General features: G+C 39.7%; 1 long non-coding RNA gene across 1 annotated transcript in view; it reads right to left on the bottom strand.

The window, feature by feature from the left end:
- The window catches only part of LOC123505699, an 8,176-nt gene that overhangs the window by 570 nt on the left and 106 nt on the right, over nt 1–7,500 (bottom strand). Inside the window, exons 1-2 of the long non-coding RNA XR_006675239.1 lie at nt 7,321–7,500; nt 6,377–6,610 (exon numbers count right to left, since the gene is read on the bottom strand). The exon at nt 7,321–7,500 is cut by the window's right edge and continues 106 nt beyond it. This is a non-coding gene — a long non-coding RNA (uncharacterized LOC123505699). The remainder of the gene's footprint in view (nt 1–6,376; nt 6,611–7,320) is intronic.

The following is a 7,500-nucleotide window of genomic DNA, read 5'->3' as shown; positions in this document are numbered from 1 at the left end:
CCCTGTAAAACTACAACTAGGTAAATACAACTAGGTAAATACACACACACACCCGGTAGCTCAGTGGTTAAAGTGCTGGCTTCACAAGCCAGAGCACCATGGTTCGACTCCCCGGCCGGGTGGAGATATTTGGGTGTGTCTCCTTTCACGTGTAACCCCTGTTCACCTAGCAGTGAGTAGGTACGGGATGTAAATCGAGGAGTTGTGACCTTGTTGTCCCGGTGTGTGGTGTATGCCTGGTCTCAGGCCTATCCCAAGATCGGAAATAATGAGCTCTGAGCTCGTTCCGTAGGGTAACGTCTGGCTGTCTCGTCAGAGACTGCAGCAGATTAAACAGTGAATCACACACACACACACACACACACACACACAAACAAATTTATTGAGTTTCTACTCTAGAATAGTTGATAAAGTACAAGAGAGAGAGGGATGGGTTGACTGTATTTATTTAGATCTAAAAAAGGCTTTTGATAAAGTGCCACATGAAAGATTACTATGGAAGTTAGAGGAGAAGGGTGGCTTAAAAGGAAGCACATTGAGATGGATGAAGAATTACTTAAGGGGGAGAGAAATAAGGACGATAGTTAAAGATATGAAGTCCAAGTGGAGAACAGTAGACAGCGGAGTGCCACAGGGGTCAGTATTGGCACCAATACTTTTCTCGTATATATAAATGACATGCCAGAGGGAGTGAACAGCTACATAAATCTGTTTACGGACGATGCGAAACTGTGCAGAGTCATTAAACAAGAAGAGGATTGTGAAATACTACAGCAAGACTTAAACAAGATCTGGAAATGGAGCAAAAAATGGGAGATGGAATTCAATGTGGACAAAAGCCATGTCATGGAAATGGGAAAAAGTGAAAGACGACCCATGGGAATCTATAAGATGGGAGATGGAGTAGAACTAGAAAAAGTAAAAAAGGAAAAGGACTTGGGAGTGACAATGGAAGAAAATAATCAACCGGTAAGCCATATTGATAGAATTTTCAGAGACGTATAATTTGCTAAGGAATATTGGAGTAGCATTTCACTATATGGACAAGGAAATGATGAAGAAATTGATAAGTACTAAAATAAAACCTAGATTGGAATATGCAGGAGTTGTGTGGACTCCCATAAAAGAAACACATAAGAAAATTAGAGACTACAAAAATGGCTACAAGAATGGTTCCAGAATTTAAAGGGATGGCATATGAGGAGAGACTAAAGGCTATGGATCTACCAACCTTGGAGCAGAGAAGAGAGAGAGGGGATCTGATACAAGTTTATAAATTGATTAACGGAATGGATGAAGTGGATAATGAGAAACTGATCCTGAGAGAAGAATATGACTTTAGAAGCACAAGATCGCATAGTAAGAAACTAAGGAAGGGACAATGTCTGAGAGATGTTAAAAAATTTAGTTTCCCGCAAAGATGTGTTGAGACTTGGAACAGTTTGAGTGAGGAAGTGGTGTCAGCAAAGAGTGTACATAGTTTTAAAGAAAAATTTGATAAGTCTAGATATGGAGACGGGGCCACACCAGCGTAAAGCCCTGTAAAACTACAACTAGGTAAATACACACACACATGATTACAATAGGTTTGGTTAAGATAATTTAATATTCTGACACACACACACACACACACACACACACACACACACACACACACACACACTAAAGAAATTCTTTCAAGAGACAAATTGGATGAAATTCAAGAGTGCTAAGGGAGCAAATGAAAAGTGGAAGGAATTTATAAAAATATACAAAGAAGGTGAGAAAAAATTTGTACCAATAAGACAACATAGAGAAGTTGGAAAGCAGGACTGGTTTAACGATAGATGTGAAAAGGCTAGAACAAGAAAAGAGGATGCATGGAAGAGGTGGAGAAGGAAAAGACGGATTAAGCAGTGGGAAAGTTACAAAAGAGCAAGAAATGAATATGTGTTGATTAGAAGAGAAGAAAGAAAGAAACAAGAAAAGGATATAATTGATAAATGTAAAGACCAACCAAGGCTTTTTTACAGACATGTGAACAACAACATCAAAAATAGAGAAAGTATTGAAAGTTTAGAAGTAAATGGAGTATGCAGTGAAGATCCCAGGAAATGGCAGAGGCTATGAATGGATGCTTTCGGAAGGTATTCACAAAGGAGACTGCTTTTGACAAACCACTGGTAATGGAACAGAAAGGGATTATGAAGGAGTTTCAAGTAACGGTGGAGGAGATCAAGAACATGATGGGGAGTTTAGAAGTGAGAAAAGCTGTGGGACCTGATGGGGTATCAGGATGGATTTTAAGAGAATGCAGGGAGCAATTGGCAGAAAAAGTTTGTGAAGTAATTGATGCCTCATTAAGGGAAGGTGTAGTGCCCCAAGACTGGAAAAGAGCTAACATTGTCCCAATCTATAAATCAGGTAACAAGAGAGACCCATTGAACTATAGACCAGTGTCACTTACAAGTGTGGTAGCTAAGATGTGTGAGAGGGTGGTGAAGACTAGATGGACAGACTTCTTGGAGAAAAATGACATACTTTGTGAGTGTCAATTTGGTTTTAGGAAAGGGCGTTCATGCACGACAAACCTGATATGTTACTATTCGAGGGTGATAGATGTAATACAGGAAAGAGATGGTTGGGCTGATGGAATATATCTGGATTTAAAAAAGGCCTTTGATAAGGTACCACACCAGAGACTGATCTGGAAACTTGAAATGGTAGGAGGAGTGCATGGCAGTTTACTAAAATGGATGGAAGACTTTTGGTAGGAAGAGAAATGAGAACAATAATTAAGGACAGACCATCAGAATGGGGATTGGTGGAGAGTGGAGTTCCACAGGGATCAGTGTTGGCACCAGTAATGTTCGCAGTCTACATAAATGACATGGTGGATGGGGTGTCCAGTTATGTGAGCCTATTTGCAGACGATGCAAAATTGTTACGAAAAGTGAGATGTGACAAAGATTGCGAACTACTCCAGGAAGACTTGGACAGAATATGGAAATGGAGCTGTACATGGCAAATGGAGTTCAACACGACAAAATGCAAGAAAATAGAGTTTGGCAAGAGTGAAAGAAGAATCAGGAGTATGTACAAGATAGGAAATGAAGACATAAAACCAGTCATGAAAAAAAGACCTTGGGGTGACAATTACCAATGACCTATCGCCAGAGAGACATATAAACAAAATAATTGGAGAAGTATTGAACTTATTGAGGAACATAAGAGTGGCGTTCGTATATCTAGATGAAGAAATGATGAAGAAAATAATTACTGCAATGATAAGACCGAGGCTTGAATATGCAACAATACAGTGGGCTCCGAACTTAAAGAAACACATAAGGAAACTAGAGAAAGTACAGAGGGCTGCAACGAAAATGGTGCCTGACTTAAGAGATTTGACTTATGAAGACAGACTGAAAAGAATGCAACTTCCAACCCTGGAAAACAGAAGAGAAAGGGGAGACCTGATAGCAATATACAGAGTGATGATTGGCATGGAAAAATGGATAGGGAAGATCTGTGTATGTGGAATGGAAGAATGTCGAGAGGGCATGGGAAAAAACTAAAAATGGCCACTTATAGGAGAGATGTGAAAAAATATAGCTTCCCTCATAGAAGGGTGGAAGCATGGAATAGTTTAGACGTGGAAGTGGTCAACGCAAGGAATATTCATGATTTTAAGAAAAAGCTGGACATTAATAGATATGGAGACGGGACAACACGAGCATAGCTCTTTTCCCGTATGTTACAATTAGGTAAATACAATTAGGTAAATACACACACACACACACACACACACACAGAAATTACAGAAAGGCTGATATTGAGAATCTCAAGAACTATTTTAAAAACGTAGACTGGGAGGAGATGGAAAACTCAGAGACAATGCAAGACAAATATAACTTATTTTTGGAAATATACAAAACAGGAGTCAGGGAATATGTCCCGAAATATAGACCTAAAGAAGAAGGAAAGAAAGATTGGTTTAATGCAAGGTGTGCTAGGGCAAAGGAGAAAAGAGATGGACCATGGAAAAGGTGGAGGAGAAATAGAAATCCAGCAATTAAGGAAAACTTCAAGGCAGTGAGAAATGAATATGTTAAGGTGAGGAAGGAAGAGGAAAAGAAGTTCGAAACCAACCAAAATTGTTCTATAGATTCATAAATGGAAAAACTAGGCAAAGAGAAACAATAGAAAGGTTAAAAGGAGAGAACGGAATGGTGGAAGACCCAAAAAGTATGGCAGAACTATTAAATAATAAATTCCAGGAGGTGTTTACTAAGGAATCCAAATTTGAAAGGCCACAGGGTAATAGAGAGACAGTGTATATGAAAGAGATTAAAGTAACCAAGCTTGAAATAAAAGAGTTAATGAAGGAACTGGATGAAGAGAAGGCAATGGGACCGGATGAAGTCTCAGGCAGAATACTGAAAGAATGTAGGGAAGAACTAGCAAGTTCTATATACATCATAAAATGCTCAATAGAAAATGGAACAGTACCTACCAGTAGAATGGAAAAGAGGTGAGGTGGTTCCCATATATAAGAGCGGAAGAAAGGAAGAACCATTAAATTACAGACCGGTATCACTAACTAGTGTTAATATGCAAGATGTGTCAAACAAACAAAGGATCGACTTCCTTCAACACAACAAATTAATATCAAAGAGCCAATTTGGTTTTAGAAAAAGACGGTCTTGTGTAACTAATTGATTGAGTTTCTATTCTAGAATAGTTGATAGAATACAAGAGAGAATATTGGAGTAGTACCATTTCACTACATGGACAAAGAAATGATCAACAAATTGATAAATACTATAATAAGACCCAGATTGGAATATGCAGGAGTAGTGTGGACCCCTCATAAAAAGAAACACATAAGGAAATTGGAGAGACTACAAAAAATGGCTACAAGAATGGTTCCAGAATTTGAAGGGATGACATATGAGGAGAGACTAAAGGCTATGGATCTACCAACCCTGGAACAAAGAAGGGAGAGAGGAGACCTGATACAACTTTATAAATTGATCAATGGAATGGACCAAGTGGATAATGAGAAACTGATCCTGAGAGAAGAATATGACATCCGAAGCACAAGATCGCATAGTAAAAAGCTGAGGAAGAGAAGATGTCTGAGAGATGTTAAAAAATAGTGAAGAATATGACACTAGAAGCACAAGATTGCATAGTAAGAAGCTGAGGAAGGGAAGATGTCTGAGAGATGTTAAAAAATAGTGAAGAATATGACACTAGAAGCACAAGATCGCATAGTAACTAATTGTGTAACTAATTGATTGAGTTTCTATTCTAGAATAGTTGATAGAATACAAGAGAGAATATTGGAGTAGTACCATTTCACTACATGGACAAAGAAATGATCAACAAATTGATAAGTACTATAATAAGACCCAGATTGGAATATGCAGGAGTAGTGTGGACCCCTCATAAAAAGAAACACATAAGGAAATTGGAGAGACTACAAAAAATGGCTACAAGAATGGTTCCAGAATTTGAAGGGATGACATATGAGGAGAGACTAAAGGCTATGGATCTACCAACCCTGGAACAAAGAAGGGAGAGGAGACCTGATACAACTTTATAAATTGATCAACGGAATGGACCAAGTGGATAATGAGAAACTGATCCTGAGAGAAGAATATGACATCCGAAGCACAAGATCGCATAGTAAAAAGCTGAGGAAGAGAAGATGTCTGAGAGATGTTAAAAAATAGTGAAGAATATGACACTAGAAGCACAAGATTGCATAGTAAGAAGCTGAGGAAGGGAAGATGTCTGAGAGATGTTAAAAAATAGTGAAGAATATGACACTAGAAGCACAAGATCGCATAGTAAGAAGCTGAGGAAGGGAAGATGTCTGAGAGATGTTAAAAAATATAGTTTCCCGCAAACATGTATTGAGACGTGGAACAGTTTAAATGAAGAAGTAGTGTCTGCAACGAGAGTGCACACTTTTAAAGTAAGATTGGATAAGTGTAGATATGGAGACAGGGCCATACCACCATAAAGCCCAGGCCCTGGAAAACTACAACTACCTAAACACACACACACACACACACACACAATAACAATAATAATAATAATAATAATAATGATGATGATGATGATAATAATAATAACAATAATAATAATAATAATAATAAAAATAATAATAATAATAATAATAATAATAATGAGACATACAGACAGACAGACAAAAATGAAAAAGTGAGATAATTAAAGATAATATTTACTCACAATACAATTTTTTCCCTTTTGTAAGCAGGCTGTGGAGAGAGAGAGAGAGAGAGAGAGAGAGAGAGAGAGAGAGAGAGAGAGAGAGAGAGAGAGAGAGACAAAACACACACACACACACACACACACACACACACACCTGACAAGCGGGTGGTGGAGTACAGAGGTGGTGTGGGTGCTGTGGGCCGCTCGGACCGCCCGCTACTCAAATTCCTTCATCTCCCCGCTGTCCTCCATCTCCTGCAGTTTTGAGGGCATGTACGCCGGGGGGTATTGGCTGTATCTCGCCCCCCCTGCCACCCTTGCCAAGCCCCCAGTCATCCCTGCCAAGCCCCCGGTCACATTCACACCGGCCACACAAGCAACATGACCCCTGGGGATAAAATATTTGGTTAAGGTCTTTTTAGCATAAGAGAGGACTGGAAAAGGACAACCAAGAGGTAAAGGGGAGAATAGCCCCCCTCCTGTCACCCCCGCAAGCCCCTCGTCACCCCCCAGGCCAGCCACACAACCCCAGGGGATTAAAAAGTAGATTAGGGTCATTTTAGCATATGAGAAGACTGCATAAGGGAGAAAAGCCCCTCTTGTGACCCACGAGCCCCCATCACCCTGCCAGCCCCCATCACCCCCAGGCCATCCACACAACCCCCGGGGATTAAAAATTAGATTACGGTCATTTTAGCATGAGAGGACTGGAGAAACCTTTTTTATTGATTTATTTTTTGTATCTTTAAGATTCTTGGCTAAGGAGGAACATAAAAATGACAAAAATAATAAAAACTAGCCCTACTCCGGTGCCAGTCCCCTTACAGAGCCGAGAGAATGAGTCAAATAGATTAAATAAATACTAGACACTCTCTCTCTCACACACACACAAGTTTACCTCTTGAACATAACAAAAATAATAAAAACTAGCCCTACTCCGGTGCCAGTCCCCTTACACAACCGATAGAATGAATTAAATATTAAAATAAATACCACACACACACACACACACACAATTACCCTCTCAAAAATCATATGAATACTAATAACTACACAATGGCACTCCACACACACATGCACCAATGCCACAGGGCTCACCAGGCACTGTTCACCGCCCCCCATGACCGCCAGGGGCCTCGGAAATCATTAAATAAGACACGTATCCCGGTGGCCATTAGTGGTAGATGTAGATGTAGGTGCGGAGCTTTCGCCTTTGCAACGGCAGCTCCTTAATTCTTCTCGTTCTTTGTTCCGCTAATGTTGAAGTTCTTTTTTCTT

Source organism: Portunus trituberculatus, chromosome 18, assembly GCF_017591435.1.
Source record: "Portunus trituberculatus isolate SZX2019 chromosome 18, ASM1759143v1, whole genome shotgun sequence".
Classification (NCBI taxonomy): Eukaryota; Metazoa; Arthropoda; class Malacostraca; order Decapoda; family Portunidae; genus Portunus; species Portunus trituberculatus.
Note: the sequence above shows the minus strand (reverse complement) of the source record. Positions and strands in the feature narration are given on the sequence as shown.